This window comes from Equus caballus, chromosome 19, assembly GCF_041296265.1.
Source record: "Equus caballus isolate H_3958 breed thoroughbred chromosome 19, TB-T2T, whole genome shotgun sequence".
Lineage (NCBI taxonomy): Eukaryota > Metazoa > Chordata > Mammalia > Perissodactyla > Equidae > Equus > Equus caballus.
In genome coordinates, this window is record NC_091702.1 from 45,654,346 (window position 1) to 45,671,435 (window position 17,090).

A 17,090-nucleotide genomic window follows, 5' to 3' on the forward strand; every position below is an offset into this window, starting at 1 on the left:
AGAGGGAGGCTGGAGGGACAGAGAAATGGTTGTGTCATTTGGGCGGCACTCAGTCATTGCACTAATGGTGGAAAGAGATATTGGGTAATCAAAATGATGGGTAATTGATAATCCAGAATAACAGACATTGTTTGTTAGGAGGCAGCATGATTTTTCACAGCAGAGTTGCAAAGAATCTATTTGTTCAAAGATGAATTTGCATTTCCTGGACACAAAGACTAAGAAGGATAGAAAACAACCACATGAAAGAGGAAGCCAATTCAGGATTTAAAATTGACCATATAATACACATACAGAAATAACTGAGAATTGGCCATATAGGGAAGATGCACAGGAAGTTAGAGCTGAGAGGGACCTAAGACATCCTCCAGCGCCCCATTTTACAAATGAGAAAACTAAGGTCCAGGGAAGTGAAGTGGCAGCCTGACATCATACCGCCATTCAGCAGAAGAGCCAGAACGAGAGCCGGATTGTCTAAGCAGAGCACAGTTCACTTGGCCACAAGGGTCCACAGACTTCACCTTGAAAAGAACCATCATCCTGAACCCCCAATACTGACGAGGGTGTCGCCAGGACCTTGCAGGTCTCTCGGCAATGGCTGCTTCTGTCATCACCATGTTCCCCAAACACAAGTCACCCTCATGTGCTACTGACTGCCCTAGGACGAGCACCAAGAGGATTCATAAATCACTGCCCGATTGTTTGAAATCACAGCACGGTCTTTGATAGCAGCAACTTCTATGATTCAAATCAGGAGCTGCTATCAATTTCACCAAGTTCAAGTACAATAATATTCTTGGTATTTGGGTGGCTCTTTTGATCTTTTTCCAAAACTCTTTGACATCTTGTACCTAACATGATATTCACCAAACCCCATGGGTTAAAGACAGAGGAGGGATTGAGACATCTGTTTCATAGACTTCCCTGATGAACTTACCCATTAGTAAACAGCTGGAAAGTGGGGCTGAGAGACTAGCAGAGGCCTCCTGACTCCCAGACCTGGGCTCTTCGCAGAGCAAGCTGGGAGCATGAGTAAGAAGCTACAGTTCACAAGAAGCTTCAGGGGCCAGAGCCAGAAGGACGTTGTCAGTTAGCTTGCAGGCAAAAAGAAGATGCAGGGGTCTGGGGCAAACAACTGAGCATCGTATCTCCTTTGTTTTTTGTTTGCTTTTTTATTAAAGCATAACTTGCACACAGGAAAGCGAACAAATCTTAAGGGAAGAGCTGGGTAGATTTTTGCATATATATACACCGATATAACCACCATGCAGACCAAGATTTAGAACACTGACAGCTACCCAGAAGCTTCCCGCATCCCCCTTCCAATCAAGAATAACGATTATCTGACCTCTACCCATACAAGAGGTTTTTCTTGTTCTTAAACTTCATATAAATGAGAGAATATAATAGGTATTCTTTCATATCTGGCTTCTTTTGCTCAACATTCTGTTTGTAAGATTCCTCTATGCTGTTAGTATGCCAATAGTGTGCTCTTTCTCATTGCTGTATAACATTCTGTTGCATCAATATACAACAATGTATTTATCCATTCTACCGTTGGTAGAAACACTTTGGTTGTTTCCAGTTTGGGTTTGCTATGAATAAAGCAGATATGAACATTCTTGTACATGTTTTGATGAAGATAAATCCTCATGTCTGTTGGTTATATCCAGGTGCGGAATTGCAGGGTCATGGGGGTATGCATAATAGATAACACCAAAGTTTTTTCAAAGTGATTGCACCAATATACACTCCCACCGGCAAAGATAGTTCCAGGAGCTCCAGATCCTCACCAACACTTTATATTATCCATAAAGATTCCTTTTTGAAGCAAAACTTTGGGAAACAAGGTACCCCATGTAGGTTTCCAGATAACTGAATTTAGTCTTTAAGCAGCCTTTTAAAAAAAAAATCCTAACACTTTTCCTTCTTGAACAGAGTAAACCACCCAACCCTTGCAGACCATACTGAGATGTACGAGAGCTGTCTGCCCCTATATTAAATATCTAGGAATTTCACTGTCTCCTCCTTCATGGGTAGACGACGCTAAAGTATCAGCAGGCCATAGCACCTCCCTCTAATTGCTGTTCCAGGAAATATTGAAGATAGTCCAATCAGGAACTTTAGTTTACACATATCCTAAGTCAATAAGTTCTGCTCTCCATTGGGTATGGGCTTCTTTGCTACTGTAAGGCTATTTCTATGTCCTGAATGGTGAAAGTTACCCCATAAATAGATAAGTGAGTTATTACTCATTTCATTTGTTTTCATGTGGCTTGGCAAATGTTATTCGGTTATCAAACAATCAACATAAATTTATAAAGCACTTACTTTATGTTACTGAGCTGGACATTCTGGAAGTCACAACGAAAACCAACAAGGCTTCCCTTGAGGGGGCAGAGCCCTCGAGTAACTCACGTGGAAGGCTGTCATCCACCTTCTTCTTCTCTCTTTACCCACCCAACCTCTTTCACAGATGAAATGAGGTTAAAACAAACATCAGTGATGGTCTTGGCCTAGGAGGGGAAATCAAGCCTTCAGGGAAGGAAAATGGAAAGAGGAGAGCAGCCCTGCCCATAGGGCCATGGTAACAGAGTGACTGGATGACAGAGGGAGATGACTGCAGTCTCTAGTCTTCTCTTAGGACAAGCTCAATCCCTTTCTCCCCTGACCTCCACCTACCATCACCTTCCTCCTCCAGGCTACTCTCTCTTGGCGCCAGTGCTCAAGTTATTGAAGCAGAGTATGCTGCTCATCCCACACCTCACTACCAAGTGCAGTGCCCAAGACAAGACATGTTCCCTGACCTTACAGAATGTACCAACCTTAAAGAACATATCTATGGTGATCACCACTTGCAGGCTTGAGTCTAAGGATGAGCTACTGTGGACTGGCATGTGCAAGCAAAGAGTGGACAGGCCTTGAACTGGTCCTTAAAGCAGGGAAGACTTAAGGCAGAGCAGCGGAGCAGAGATAGAGAGTGCTCTGCCCTCTAACAGAGCAAAGGACAAGAGTAGGAAGAAACATGGGACCCTTACAGCCTGTCAACAGACAGGACAAGCTTTCCACATTACTACAATGCTGGGACACAATTTGGCTGCTGCTCCGAGTATGGACTGACTCCCCCACTCAAACAAAAGCTGCCTTAGCACAGTGACTGGGAATTTTAGGGACTTTCTTAGGAACACCCTCACATGAGCAGGCTGGATGAGGCTGTGCACAGTGTTGCTCTTCAGCATTCTACAGCTCTCAATTTCTCAATTCATAGTTTCTGGCTTGGCTCTCTAGATGCCAAATGCAAACGACTGAGAACAACTCCATGGCTTTTCAGGATTGGAAAGCTGCTTCTGCCCCTGTGCAGATATGTAACCAAGTTGAAAGGGCAGCTAGCACTGGGGAGTGGGGGAGGGGACAGGAAACAGGCAGAGGAGGGTTAGACCCACAATGCAACTTTAGACCCCAGAACCCTTCAGGACCAGTTAAAGAAGGCAGAGACAACACATGAGTGGAGGCATTTGGGAACACCTCAGCACCTTGCCAGAGTCAGCCATATGAAGACACAGTTCCTGGATCACAGTGCTCCCGTCCATCAAGCTCACTTCTTCTCCAGGTAAGTTTTTGGGGCCTAAATCAAGGTTTTTCAGGAATCGGTAGTCTTATTCCATCCTGAGGGACCATCTACCTCTTGTTGCTTGGTTTAAATTTTCATCTGTTTTTCCTGCTTTCCTGTACTGTCAGCTCAGAGGGAAAACCTCCCCTCTGGATGGGGCAAAAGTAAAACCACCACTTTTGATTGGCCGGTCACTAAAGCGAGATTGGCTGAAACTTCCATTCTCAGCCCAAAAGTTGATTTCACCTCAGGCTTCTGTCCTCATCAGTTATCATTTGTTATCTAAATAATCTTTGTAGGAAACATCTTTTTCAGGGACAAACATCTTTTAGTACACAAAAAGTACCTAGTGGAGAGAGGGACGAAGAGCAGCCATCAGGCAAACAAACATAACTTTAGTTGAGAGCATCTATGCCTCAACATTCCAGTCTCTGTGCACTAACTAATCTCACTCCACTGATTAGTTCGACTACAGGTATAATGAACAACTTGAGAAACGTCAGAGTGAGACACATCAGTAAGAGCTTCCTGAGGGCAGGAAGCTGCCTTCTTCATTGCTGTCTTCCTAGCACTTACCATACACCTGCCATCCACAAAAATACTTAATGAATATTAATTGAGGGAATATGTGAATGAAAGAAATAATTGAGTAATTTAAAACATATTGTACACATCAAAGGTATAAATTCTTAAGGGACACAAAATTATGGAGAGGTTTAGCCTATAAAATTGTGGAATATGAGTAATAGAGTAAATGAAGCATAAGAAAAAGAAAACAACATTACAGAGACACGAGGATCAACCAAAAAGTATAAAGCATTGCCAAATAGACTATGTGGTAATAATAACTGCTGTCCTCAATTATCTGAAGGACTTCAAGTAAAAATGAAATTATATAGCTCCGTATTACTCCAGAGGGCTGAAGTAACATCAACGTGCCTAAATTAGACCAAATCAGCTTTCAACTACATAAAACAAATTACTAACAATTAGATCTGTCCAACAATAAAATGAGTTATCTTGTGGAGTCATGAGTACCTTGTCGCTGAAGATATGGATCATCACCACTCAGAGATCATCCAGAGGCAATTTCTGCCTCAAGTGGAAGTTAGACTCAACAGACTCTAAGATCTCATCTGTAACTAAGATTCCTCTAATCTAGAACTCTGTAGTCAACAGCAGATAGAGTCAAGCAAAGCAGACTTCCTGGAAGAGGAGAGTTTGGAGTCAGACTGGGCAGGAGGTGACATGGAATGGCAAGTTAGTCTAGTTATTACAGTGAGTACTGGAGTGTAGGACCCAAAAACCTCACTAAGCAGGAGAGGATGAGAAAACTCACCCTGTATAATTGTGTCAGGGACACTTAGGGTCCATATGTATTATTCTCAGAACCATCTATTTAGAGTAAGTTGAGACTTTCCTAAATTGGCAGATAATCCTAACCTGGATCAAATTGAAATGGGAAAACCTAATCAGATATTTAATGAGTTGATGCAATAGGGAGAGACCACAGAGTTGGAAATTAAAGGAAGCCAACAACAGGCAAGTCTAGCCCCCAATTCTGTAACTGATTGGAAACTTGTGAATGGTTCTCTCTGAGCTACTGCCATAAAAGCACCCATCCTGGCAGCCTTGGACTCTTGTCATTATCAAACCAGGGGTCATTATTTTATGAATCGTATATTATAGCTGATCCAGACAGGCAACAGTACTTTCTTTCATTTTGCTTGGATAATGGCCAAATACAAGTCACTTTACTATGACTTAAAGAGTACTGTGCCCATCTGTTCACAATCGATGGGAATAATTAAGGGGTGGAATGTGCCAGGCACTCTTGGACAATCCTGTAGAAGTGGGTCAGGGGCTTTCTTGGCCATTTGCCATGTGACAACACTTCCTTCATCTGTGAACATATGGACTTGATGAAACTGTCACTTGGAGAGCATGGTACAGCAGGGCTTGGGCCAGTGCATTTCCCACAAGAAAACTGACCTAAGTTATAGCAAGAGAATAGCCTTTAGGTTCTGTATTACATCATGAGAAATTCTTGCAGGTAGGCAACTTTGTGTTCTCTCTCTTAGGAGAATCTGGCTTTGTGCCCCCGAATTAGAAAGAGAGAGTTGTGATTGGAGGTCATCCCTGTCCACCATCTTGAGCTTAAAAGAGGGAGGTAAATCACCTCAAAGGAGAGGAGCAGCCAGGTGACGTCCTGAGATCACAGACAAACCTCCGTTGTCCACCTCTCCTAAGCTGGAGCAGTGGTGAGGAGGAGGGAAGAGTTCTCAAATATTGTTCAGACTTTTGAAACAGTTCAAAGGTTGAAGGAGAGAAACCTCACAAACAGTGGCTGAGAAAACAGTTTGGGTAATGTTGGATTATTTTTAAACATAAGTTTGAGTAAAAAATAAAAATACCTTGCTGAAAAATCCTTCTTATGTCTGTCTTTTCAAGTTCGGAAACTTTCACTCATGGTTTATTAAAAAAGAGAGAGAGAGAGAGACTGGCAAAAGCAAGGAAGTCTCTCCTAATTCTTAGCCAGGAATTCCCAAGACCATGATCATCTTTTATTCCACATTTCTATAGTGAACATCAAGGTAAACCATGAAGGCAGAAGAGATGTCCCTAAAGAGCCCCCTAGAGTGGGAAGGGAGTGTTAGTAGATGAGCTGTTGAGTTTGGGGTATAAGCTGGTAGAGTCATGTCCTTTTCTTCCATATCTGTCTTATGGAGTCAGGACCCAAACCAAGATGGGGTCCCTAACTCACGGAGCCACCATTGCTCAAAGTGGAAACACCTGATCAGTACAGTCCAGCCCCAATCAACCAGAGGGCCTGATGGCCTAATGGTGGGTTATCCAGATTCTTGACATCACCTCTTCTCTCCTCCTGTTTCCTTACTTACAGGGGAATCAAGGACAAGAGTGGAAGAGATTCATTCCAAGGCATTTTGCTGTTTGTGGGCAGTTGTTGAAAGCATTTCTAGGAACAGGGGAATATGTTGTAGGTTAAAAAGAGGTGTTTGTGTTTCCTCTGATTTCAATTATTCAGGCCCTTGGTGCCCTTGACTCCCCGCCAGCCTCCCTTGCATGCCTAGGAATAATGAAGAGTGGGCGTGAATAACGATGTCTGCCAACAGTGCCAGGAACACCACATGCAGCCCACTGCCCACCACAATCAGGGCTTCCTCTCTTTTGCATGACTGCTCAAGGTCACCTGCTCCTGGAACTCTTGCTTACTCACTGCACTGTCTCTAATCTTGTGCCTCCCTTTTCACAATGTTACATCTTTGAGACATGCCACGTGGGTTTGTCCGTTCTCATGATTAGGAACTGATAATGTGAGATAAGAGAACAAAGCAAGAGACGGGCAATCTGAGGTCCTGGGTTCAAGCCTTGGCTTCTCCTTGCTGGTTGGGTATCCTTGGGCAAATCTCTTCACCTGTTGAGGTTCAGGTTCCTCATCTGGAAAAGGCTGAAGATAGTCCTTGCCCTACCTATCTCAGAAGGGGGTTGTGGATTTCAAATGAGATAACCCAAGTGAAAGCCCTTTGGAAATTGTAAAGCAGCCTGTTTCTGTTGGTGGTGGTGCAGAGACAATGTCTCTTCCTGACACTACAGTGTCTGAACTAGGGTTGTGCCCCCTCTGCAGGCTCAGCACAGATTTGGTTTAAATGGTCCTGAAGGCACCCTTTGCCCCTACAATGCTAACACAGACCCTCTCCCCAGCTTTACAATGTATGCTCAGAGGTCAGGCTTCCATGCACATCAGTATAGAGATGCCCACTGGGAAGGAGCCTGCAGCCAGGCCTCGTGCACCTGCAGACATGAGACAGGACAGCAGATCCAGCCCTCAGAGCCCGCTGAAGGAAACAACAGGGGCAGCAGAGTGGCACCGAGCCTCCTCCAGGACCACAGGCCACACTGGTACATCCAGTCCCACTGCCCAGAAGGCAAGTCATCCCCACGACACTCAGGAATTATTTCTCTTTCTCTTTAGCACCACCACCTACAGAGCCTCCATCACAACCACTGCAGCCAAACTCCCTGGCACCATTCGCCTCACCATTTGGCAAGCTAACAGCCCAGAATTCTCTCACTGGGACTTGTTTTCAGAGTCATAACTAAAATCTCTGATTGCCCAACAGAAAGCACCAGGGAGACCAAAGGGAGAAGGATGCTATGTGACACCTGAAGCCACTAATTGCCCATCTTCCCTGCAGCAGTATGCTGACAGTGTCCTATCTTCTTCCCCAAGCGTCTGCTAACAGGTCTGCCTGAGATTAGGAGCACTTACAATGATACTAACTCACTCAGCATCTTCAACAGCTGACACCTAGGAGCAGCTCCTTTGTTTTACAACAAAGCAAATTCAATAATTAATGGCCTTATGGAGAATTTCATCCACAGCCTCTTTCAACAGGGCTTCAAAGGCATCCCCAAACTATAAAAATGCTTCAAGTAGAAATAAATCACTATTTCTTGCACTTTATCATACAACCAGGTACCAAGGGCTCCAGAGTCAACCCTTTCCTAATAGTCTGATAGAGGAGGTAAGAAACGGCTGAGTGCTCAGGAGTTACTTGTGTAATATTTTATAAACATGAAAGAGAAGTCAATATCAGAGTGCTGTGGAGATGGCGGTGATTTCTCCTGAAAAACCTAAAATGCCCTTCCTGGTGTTAGCCAAATTCTATCATGTTATAAATATCTAACCCAAGCTGGACTTCTTCTATGAGGCTTTCTCTGATCACTCCAGCCGAGCAGAATTCAATCATTCATTCATTCATTCAACATTTATTTATTGAGCATCTACACGTACCAGGGGCTGTGCTAGGTTCTGTGGGTAGGACAATATAAACAGTCAAAATCTCCATCTCGTGGTTCTATCCTCTGATCTACTACCAGAAGTACTGTTTATACCCCTGCATCAAATACAATCTTTCAGAGAGCATTTTCCCGGAACTCATATTACTCTCCACTTCACAATATAATTATAAACATGTCTTTTTAAGCAGCTTGATGGTAACAGCATTTCTGATTTCTTTTGTGGTCTGCTAAGAGAAGGTGCTGAGTAAATACATGTTGAATGAATAGTCATACAGTTATGTGAAATACATATATATATATATGTTTAATTTTCCTATCTAGCTTGTAAGTTCCTTCAAAGATAAGAAATTCTCTGTTAACATTTCTTTTTTTTATTGTGGTAACATTGGTTTATAACATTATATAAATTTCAGGTGAACATCACTATATTTCGATTTCTGTGTGGATTACATCATGTCCACCACCAAAGACTAATTACAATCCATCACCACACACATGTGCCTAATCACCCCTTTCACCCTCCTCCCTCCCTCTTCCCCTCTGATAACCACCAATCCAATCTCTGTCTCCATGTGTTTGTTGGTTGTCTACTAACATTTCTGTATCTTCTAGAGCATCCAACCCACAATCTCAGAACATAACTTAATTGAATTCAGTAATTCTGCTAGCAACGGGGGTTCCTCTTCCATGCCAATCCTTTTAATCATACCCTAGATTTAGAACATGGGAAGTCTAAGGCCAAGGAAAACAATATAATCAGTCCTAAGTGACCTACAATCCCTCAACATGCTAGCTAAGCTTTCTCCCAGACCAGAGCACTGTGTTTGTGAGGGAGGAATAAAGTCATCTTTCATCCATGAAGACTGACATAAGCCACCTGTGCATTGCAAGAAGAAAACCAGAATGAAATTGGAGCAGCAAGCCGGACTTTGGACAGCAAGACCACCCATGGAAACATCCATCTTGTGACCCACACAGGATCTGCCTGCCAAAAGACCGTGAACCCAGAAGTCAGGACCACCTACCACGTCAGGGGTATAACTGCAGCAAACGCCAGTCCAGGGAGGCCAGAGATCCTGCATACGTACCCACACTTGCTGTCTTTTGGTTTGGTCTCTCGAAATCCATCTTCTGGAATAGCCAGCTCTGCTCTGATAACTCTTAGAGGATGCCACAGCTAAGGAAGTCAGTGGCTGGAGTTGACCTCTGTTGGGACATGGACCAGTATCCCTTACTACCCTAGGTGAGATCAGGTGAATGGATTTTGCTCTCCCAATCCCCACAGGCATCTGTGAGTCCTACCACCTATAACACCGATGAGTACATCATTAGCATTGGCAGAGCACACCCAGCCAGCAGCCTGGGAATGGCATAAGACATCTGTGTGTCACCTACAAGGAGACATTAACCTGAATCAGAGTGTTCTAAGTTCTAGACATCCTCATAGGAATCTCAGGATTTACCATCTGAAAATTCAACGCACTTACGCTGAAGCCCATCCTCCCCATTCCCCAAATTAGAAAGTACTCCAGGACCTTCAAAATCAACATTAAATGACAAAAAATTAAATTCCCTTTTCTATCCCAGTCACAATGTTAGACTTTACTTCAGCCTTACCAGATCTGGGCAGTCTGACCCCTGCTCATGTCGCGTCAGCCTGGAAGGATTCCTGCCTCCCTGCCTCCTTCCCCATCCTTGATATCCGGGATGGATCCTGAAGAAGCTGCTCTTGGAAGCCAGCAACGGCATTTACTCATGCAAAACAGTGAGCTGACTTCATTTTCCTCAATAAATATTTCATTGAGATTCAGAGAAATAAGAGAAAACTTATTCATGAGATGTATGTTTGTCTTAATGATTCACAGCATAATTTGTTCCAATTAAATATTTATTTTAATATCTTCTTGGGTCTGAAAACTTCTGTCCGTTCATCAGTGAGTCTTAGTATCGTCAGTCCCCTCACAGATCTGAAGACGTTAGAACAGCCTCATTCTTCTCCAAAGTGGGAGTGTTTCCTTGCCAGCCCCCTCTGAATGCGGAGCCTGGGCTATGCTCACACTGTCTCTGACACATCCCCCAGGGCCCTGCTCCTTCTCACCTCACACCTCTCAACCCCATATACATTCTTGAAGCTTACCCTGCTCAGATACCTCTCCCAGACCCAGAATCCCGAGAAACTCTCTATAGAACAAGAGGGAGTGGGGAGAAAGAGCGCCAGGCACTGTGATGGTGAAAAGGAGACTGGAATTGCAGTAAAGAGCTCTGAGTTCAAGTTCCAGTGTCACTGCACGTGGCAGTTTCCCTCTCGTATAATGGGGAAATACATGTAGCTGGAAGGATCAAACGAGATGATGGAGGTGCTTTATAAACTGTAGAGAATTATAGCTACCTCCCAGTGTTGTGACAATTAAAGAAGATATATTTCTAGTGTTTAGGACAAACCTGGTAGATAATAAATGCTCAAATAAGACATAGTTATTACAAAATATGAGAAACGAAATTTGTTTACTTTTATTGGAGTTCAATGACTATTTAGCTCTCACTGCCTAACTTGTTGACATGTTGCCTAAGTGAACATTTCCATCATTCCCTCATATAGATGTACAGAATTCTTGGTAATATTCAGGACCTACACCAGGGGCAGAGGGTTTCTGTGTGTTGCTCTTTTAAACTGTTCACATTTTCGCACATCTTCGCAGTCTCCCCAAGAAACTCTCCTGCAGAGATGGCGTGATCCTCACTCGGTTGCTGGAGCTTCCCTAGATCCTAAGAAAGGCACTCCTTATTTCCTTCACAGGGAGTAGTCTAAGCCTCTCCCACCCCCTCAGCCCCCAAAAGAGACCCATCAAGTGGTAGCCAGAGCATCTGCCATCTGTGGTCCCTCTGTCCTGACTCCAGCTGGGAGGCCCCCACTCAGCCTCCCTGAAATCTGGCTCCTGGCACAGAAGACGGAAGTAACTCCTGCATCCCCACAGAGTGTTTCTGGGGCCGGCAAGCACAGCAGTCACCCTCGGGGCAGGCACTCTCCTCTACCCTCCTCCACGCATGTCCTCGGGGAGGCTTCCTGGATGCTACCTGAGAGGAGGCAGGACTGGCCCTGTGGAGGAGAACGAGTAGATTCCCAAGGCAGCTTGAAACCCAAAGGGACTTTACCTTTTGCATTAACTAAATATCATTTCTAAATTTTTAAATCCCTGGCACTGTGAGAAAGACTTACTATGCCAAAGCAAAAAGGGTTTCCAAAAAGTAATTATAAAGGCTTGTAAGTTCATAATGGCTTTGTACCTTGTACTATTAGAGCTAATTCCATTATCCGAGAAACTCAAAACTGATGCTCAGTAACTTGGTGAATGCCCCAATCCACAGCTCCTGAAAGAACAATCCTCTCCGACACCACACCATGTTAAGTACTTCTCTCCTCCAGGAAGCCATCCCAGAACTCCCGCCACGTCTGAGTCACTCCAATCAATGACACCACCCACCCCCCACTCCACACACACACACACACACACACACACACACTGCCTTAATGTTCCTCTACTTCTTCCGGAGTCAAGGAATCTTAAATTAACACCAGGATGCAATATTTTCACACTCATAAAGGGATTAGCTGAGTGATATTAGCCCCAAAGAATGAATGAACCCTCCTGGGCACCAAGGCACTGCCAGGGTCAGAGAGGTTCTGGGCAGGGAGCAGCTTCCTGGCACCTTTCAAATCATAACAATTCTGCCTTCCCCAGACATGACTCTTAATAAATGTTTTAGTTACTTAAATATCAAATAATTTGCTGATTCTTTTTCCCCCACATGCTCAAGGAAAAAACACCACTGTTTTTCTTTTCCATAAAAGAAATTCCCAGTACAGACCCCAGCTCAGGGCAGCAGGTCAATGGAACACACTGGTCCATGCACCCGCCAGTCCCCCCTCCTCTCCTTCTGAGCTGTTGCAGATCAGAATGAAGCCTGCAATGTCTGAAATCTGATCTTCCATCTGCCACTTGATCTTCCATCTGTTACTTTCCCAGTTGGGCAAGGGGCTGGGGGCTGGAAGGTAAAGCAAGAGACGTCTCCAGGGGTCCACTTGGCAATGAGCAGATGTTAACTTGGATACCAAACAGGACAGAGATAACTCTGCTTCAAAGCAAGAAGAGGCCAAAGGTCATAGCCAAATATACTTTGGTGGCCAGAGGAGACCCCAAGATGTCACTTAACAGTCCAACATCTGACTCTTCCTCTAGGTGTCTAGGGTATAGATATTCTCACCACATTTTCCAGATGGAGAAGTGGAAAGAACATGAGGTTTATAAAAAGAAAACCTAAGTTAGAATCCTGACTCCCCATTAGACAAGCTGAATGACTTGGGCAAGTCACATAACTTCTTTGAGCCTCAGTTTCTTCATCTGTAAAACAGGGACAGTACTATTACAAGGTTTGAGATAAGCACCTCGGACAGTTCCTGGCACACAGGAAGTAATCAATGTCCAAAACCACTAAATTACAACACAACCATTCTCAAGAGGCCATATTCTCTGGGTTCTTTTTCCAGTTGAAGGACTAGATTTTTCTTATCTGTCTATACTATTTTTGTTGGCCCTTGCATGACTAATAAAAAGCTACTGAGAGACTACCAGCTGGAATGGAAGATGTGGTCTCTAACCAGGACCAGAGAGAAGTTTGCCATCCAACAGAGGGATGTGAGCTGAGCCACAGCCTTCCCTTCATGAATATAGTGTCCAGGCCAAATTAAGCTAACAGAACCTTAAGTATATTTTATTTTTTTTTTATTTTTTTTTTTTTTAAAGATTTTATTTTTTTCTTTTTCTCCCCAAAGCCCCCCGGTACATAGTTGTGTATTCTTCGCTGTGGGTTCCTCCAGCTGTGGCATGCGGGACGCCGCCTCAGCGTGGTCCGATGAGCAGCGCCATGTCCGCACCCAGGACTCGAACCGACGAAACACTGGGCCGCCTGCAGCGGAGCGCGCGAACCCAACCACTCGGCCACGGGGCCAGCCCCGAGAACCTTAAGTATATTTTAAAACATCACTGCCATTGGAAGAAAAACCTGCAACACACCCTTCATTTAGATACAGAAGACAAGTTTTAAGCCATCAAATTTGCTTCTTTGTAGACCATGTCCTGGTAAATAGATATCTTTAAAAATGCATCCCCATCTTTGTTGACAATCCTGTCTTCTACACTGAGAAATGTTCCTGGAACCAGGGTCTGTTTCTGGAAAGCAATTTAAATTTATGAAGCTGCTTGTATTTATGATAAAATAAGTAAATCTGGCAGAAGCAAAGACCTACATTCCCAAGATAACAGACGATTCATTTATTAGTTGCTGCCCCTAGCTGACACCCAAACCACAAGCTGCCCCTGGCCCAACCTCCCTGCAGGAACCCTGGGTCATTCAGAAGCATCGGGAAGGAGCCCAAAAGGCAGGGGAAGCAAATAGCATTAAATCAAGGGACACACCCTCTATAGCCAACGTCAACAGCCAGGAGGGGCAGCAGGGCTTGGACAGTAGCGGAAGGACTCCACCCACACAGCACTTTGAACGGAAGCTCTCTTCCAACTGGAGGCATGGAGCCGCGCATCTGACGCACATCCAAAACAGAGACGTGGGTAAAAATAAGATTACGACTGCTCCCGTGAGAAAGCCAGGAAGAGAACACATTGAAACAATCATGGCCTGAAGCCCTGCCTAACGCCAATGCTACTAAGTGACCTCAGCCAGGGACAGGAAAGGATTGATCAAGTTGCTTTCCTTGCTCAAAGCCTCCCAATAGTTGTCCATAAACTACTAAATAGAATCCTAAATCTCTAGTGTGGAACATAGAGCCCACTGAGCCAGCCTTTCCAGCTTTCTCTCTCATTATCCCAAATTCCCTGCACACACACTCTTGCAACAAGCCTGCACACATGATCTCCACATGAAGATTATTTCCCAAACTCTCCAAACCTTCCGATGCTGGACTTTTCCACTGCTGCCCTCCTTCGTCTCCACAAGTGCAGCTTCTCGCCATTCCTCAAGGCCTTTCAAGGCCAAGTCCACAGCTGGAATTCTTCTCCTCTTCTCTGCTTCCCTGCTTCTCATGTTCCAACAAAGTAATCCTTTCCCTTGACTGTAATTTCCATGAAGACAAAGACTCTGCCTGTCTTGTTCACTCTCATAATAGTACTTTTGCAGAGTAGCTATTCAATAAATATTTGTCAACTTAAGGAGTACCTCAGTGCCAAGATGTCTCTTCTGTAGCTTGAGTTTTCTAGTCCTCACCAGACAAGAAGGCCCCATTAACAGAGGCAATTCAAATTTCACTGGCTTTGGCCTGATTTCCTTTCCCATGTGGTATCTCGGCCCCTGAAAAGTCTCATCCCATTATTTCCAGGAGCCCCGCTTCAAATCTTCCTAGTGCTCCCCTGTGCTCACCAAACATTCCGTTCGCCACACCCATCATGTCCTACCTCTTCTGCTCTGGCTGTCCATTGCTGCTGGAGGATGCCTAAGGTGCCCTCTATGAGGACACCAGCATCTGACCAGACTGCTGGCTCTAGAGTTCTCAAATCCCCAATACTCCAAGTGCCAACTGGCCTGAGTTCCCTGGGGTCCTCATTAGCCCTGGATCAAGCCCTGGTGGAAGCCAAGTCCCTCTTCCCCACTCTGTGTCCACAAGATGAGCATCTTCTGTCCCTACATGTCACACAGAGGCCTCTTGAGAACAGTTTCTTCAATTTCTGCACAGCGCTCCTCTCCTCAGGGCTCAGACGTGAGCCCACAGGGTTGGCTGGAGACAAACATCTGAGAAAGAGAACACCTGGTCTCTCCAAAATCTACTTTCCCCTTCCTCATATTCAAACCCATCACACAAACAGGGACCAATGAGCTGCTTACCTCTCTGATGAAATGGCCAGGACGTGTCCAAATGTCCACAGTGGCCACAGTGTAGACTAAAGCTCCCTACCCTTCTTTGCCTCTGATGTAAACTCTCTCCCAATCTGTTGCTTCGGGCATCCTCCCTCATCCCTCTGTTTGAGGTGCTAAAGGAGAAGAGCTGACTACAACCACATTTCCTATCTAAAGAGGGAAATCCTTCCTCTGCCTTCCTCTTTCTTTTAATACTTCCACCCACAGCCGACTCTACCCTTCCAGCACCTCCCAGAACTCAGCTCCCTCAGCCCCTCCCTCTCTGCATTGAGACAGGCGTTCACCACTGCCCTTAGGTCCTTCTCTCCAAAGTGGTCGATAAGAATGGATTTTAGCAGATACAGCCCAGGGCCTGAAGATTTATCAATGCTGAAATCTTCTAATGCCTGCCAATTAGTGTGTCCATTACTCTGGGCTGGGTCATCCAAGCCCTTAATCTACTTACTGGAGAAGGTGCTCCAGTGAGGCAGGAAGCACCCTGAGCTGGTGGGCTGCGGCAGCAGAGGAACTGCCCCTTCAGAGGCAGCCCAGCTCAGCCACCCGGCAAGAAACCTCATGGGGAGGAGGCAGGGCCTTAAAAGGAGATACTGATGGATGATTCCACTCCTGTAGGAAACACATCCCAGTCACAGCAAAGTGCACAGGGCAGCCTGAGGCTGAAGTTTTCCCCAAGGGCCTTGGACCAAACTTCAAGGCAAGTAGAAGTTGGTCCTTGACTCCCTCCCGACACTCAACTCTTGATTGCCCTCTCTCAAAGCCCCAATAGTCAGCATTCCAGGCACATTCTGTCTCCCCCACCCAACCCAAACCTGATCTCCTAAGCTTCTGGGCCCCAGATCCCCTCTTGGCCATTCCACCATCTTCTTCTCATCCAAAAGTTAGATTTGAAGCAATACAGGTTAAGAATGAATAGCTAACATTCACTGAGCCTTTAACATGTGTAACATCACTTAATCCATACAACCCTGGGAGATAAATACTGATATTGTCAGCATCTTATAAACGAGGAAACTGAGGCCTAAATAGGCTAAGTGATGTGCCCAATATCACGCAGTTGTGAGTGGTGGGGTTGTGGGCTAAACCAGACCATCTTGATTTCAAAGCCTCATCACACTTAATTAACCATTCAGCATACTGCCTAAAAAGGAAGTCAATCAGCAAAAATCTGGCCACTGGACTTGATACTTCCAAATTTTATTAAGTTTTAGATTTTTCTTTGGTTTTTAAAGGAGCCTGCTCATGCAAACCAATAGCTTTAACTGGTGGAGCTTCAGGATCAAACAGCATTGAGATGATAAAAGGGGACAGACCTACGGTTAGGTGTACTTTCAGCTCACTTTCACCTTACTTGAAATCCCTAAAACCTGGCTGTACTTAGCTGCCCGCAACCAAAACAATCACCCCATGCACACTTTCAACTGGTTTGGCACACTTTCTTTGGCTATCTTCTTTGAGGGACTTCCAAGAGCTAGCAACCTGTGGCAAATGATGGACTGATAAGGACAACGTCCAAGATAACTTCAAGCCATAGACATGGACCATGGAAAAGAGAAGGAGGGGAAATGGATCCCGAACGTGTGGAAGGCATTGGTTCAGGAATTGAACCTCCTCCTCTCAGATGGATACTATCGAAGGGCCATTCGGCAGCAGGGAGAATAAATTTCCCTCCCTCTGGAGCCTCCTGTCCCAAAGGCAGGATGTTGAGTCTGTCTGGTTTCTCAAAGGCAGGGAG

The 17,090-nt window shown here is 44.9% G+C and overlaps 1 protein-coding gene across 39 annotated transcripts in view; it reads right to left on the reverse strand.

Annotated features, from left to right (window-relative positions):
• The window catches only part of KALRN (kalirin RhoGEF kinase), a 641,465-nt gene that overhangs the window by 545,017 nt on the left and 79,358 nt on the right, over window positions 1-17,090 (reverse strand). The gene's annotated exons all lie outside the window — the stretch shown is intronic.